The sequence below is a fragment of the Schistocerca americana genome, chromosome 3 (genome assembly GCF_021461395.2).
Source record: "Schistocerca americana isolate TAMUIC-IGC-003095 chromosome 3, iqSchAmer2.1, whole genome shotgun sequence".
In the NCBI taxonomy this organism is placed as follows: Eukaryota; Metazoa; Arthropoda; class Insecta; order Orthoptera; family Acrididae; genus Schistocerca; species Schistocerca americana.
Window position 1 is genome coordinate 938,238,565 of NC_060121.1, and position 2,665 is coordinate 938,241,229.

Sequence of the window (2,665 nt, forward strand, 5' to 3'; positions counted from 1 at the left end):
CAAACTAAATCCAGTGAACACCTTGTTAACTGTGAGCTGTACATCAAACAAACCGCCAGACATGTGACACTGTTGGTTTCAGGTACCATCCTATGTGAAATCTGTTGACATACATATACATACATTAATCCTTGTTCCATAGATCATGAATACGACATTTCGTAATGATGTGGAATGTGTCTCTTTCACGTAAGTTTTCTTTACACAAAGTAATTAATTAATTAATTTTTACAGTTAACTACTTCATATCAAAGAATTCATCTATTCAGTAGAAGGAGTTGTCATTCAGAAATTCTTTTAATTTGCTTTTAAATGTTGGTTGGCTATCTGTCAGACTTTTAATACTATTTGCCGAATGACCAAAGATTTTTGTGGCAGCATAATTCACCCCTTTCTGTGCCAAAGTGAGATTTAATCCAGAATAGTGATTTCATTTTTCCTTCTTGTGTTGTAGCTATGCGCTTCGCTGTTATTTTTGAATTGGGATGGGTTATTAATAACAAATTTCATAAGTTAATATATGTATTGAGAAGGTACTGTGAATATCCCGAGTTCCTTAAATAAACTACTACAAGGTGATCTTTGGTGGGCTCCAGCTATTATTGTGATTACATGCTTTTGTGCAAAGAATACTTTCTCTCTTAATGATGAATTGGCCGAAAATATGATGCCATATGAGAGTAATGAATGAAAATAGGCGTAGTAGGTTAATTTACTGATATGTTTAGCAACAAAACTTGCGATAACCCTAATGGCATGAGTAGTTGAACCTAACCGTTTCAGCAGATCATCAATGTGTTTCTTCCAGTTTAATTTCTCATCAATGCACACACCCAGAATTTTTGAGTATTCTACCTCAGCAACAAACTTCCCTTCATAGTCTATATTTATCAATGGTGTTATGCCATTTACTCTACATAATTGTATAAACTGTGTTTTCTCTAAATTTAGTGAGAGTCTATTTGCAGAGAACCACTTAATAATTTTCTGAAAGACATTATTTGCTACTTCCTCAGTTGATTCTTGCTTCTTGGGTGTAATTACTATACTTGTATCATCAGCAAAAAGAACTAACTTTGCATCTTCATAAATATAGAGTGGCAAGTCATTAATATATATTAAGAACAATGAGGGACCCAAGCCTGACCCTGTGGGACACCATTCTTGATACCTCCCCAGTTAGAGGACTCTGCTGGTTTTTGTAGACTATCTGTACTGTTAATTTCAACATTGTGCATTCTTCCAGGTAAGTATGAATTAAACCATTTTTGCACTGTGCCATTCATACCAGAATACGTAAGTGTATCTAGAAGAATTTCATGATTCACCTAAGTAAAAGCCTTTGAGAGATCACAAAATATCACAATGGGTGATGTTCGGTTATTCATTGCATTTAATATTTGATCAGTGAAAGCATATCTAACATTTTCGGTTTAAAAGCCTCTCTGAAAACCAAATTGACATTTTGTTAGTACTTCATTTTTACAGATATATAATGCTACTCTTGAATACATTACTTTTTCAAGAATTTCTGACAAAGCTATTAGAAGTGAGATCGTGCAGCATTTGTTAGCATCAGATCTATTCCCTTCTTCAATCAATGGTTTAACAATAGCATATTTCAGTCTATCTGGAAAAATTCCCTGTTTCAGTGAGCTACTACATATGTGGCTGAGAATCCTACTTATTTGAATGGAACAAGCTTTTAGTACTCTGTTGGAAATGCCATCAATTCCATGTGAGCTTTTACTTTTGAGTGAATTTATTACTTTCCTAATTTCAGTAGGAGAGGAGGGTTGAATTTTAGTTTTATCAAATTGCGTAGGTACTGCCTCTTCAATATACTGCCTTCCATTTTCTAATGAAAAGTTGGAACCTATTTTCTCTACAACACTTAACAAATGATTATTAAAAATGTTTTCTACTTCTGACTTCTTGTTAACAAACTTTTCATTGTCTCTGATAGAAATAGAGTCTTCCTGTGCTCTCAGTTGCCCTGTTTCCCTTTTCACAATATTCCAAATTGTTTTAATTTTATTATCAGATGTGTTAATCTCAGACATAATGCATATATTTCTGGACTTTCCAATAACTTTTCTTAATACAGTGCAGAAGTTTTTATAATGTTTCATTGTTTCGGGATCATTACGCCTCCCAGCTATAAGATACATTCCCTTGTCTCTTTACGAGATATTTTTATCTCTTTAGTAAGCCTTGGCTTTTTACAACGTTTCTTACAATTATATTTCACTGTTTTCTTAGGGAAACTGTTTTCAAATATACTTACAAAGATATCATGAAATAGGTTAACTTTTAAATTAGCATCATGTTCTCTGTACACCTCATCGCAGTCTAACTGTTGCAAGCTTTCCCTAAAATTTTGAAGTGTTAAATCGTTAATGCAACACACTATTTTGGAGAACTGTTTTGCGTTACTGTATGGAGCTATATCATATACTGTAACTAGCTGTGCATCGTGATCAGACAGACCATTCTCAACAGGAAATGTTTTTATTTGATTGAATTTATCTTGGTCTACGAAAACGTTATCTATCAGTGTGCTGCTTTCCTGTACCACCCGAGTAGGGAAAACAATAACTGATGTCAAATTGAAAGAGCCAAGTAATACTTCAAGGTCAAGCTTTCTATCTGACTCTTTCAGAAA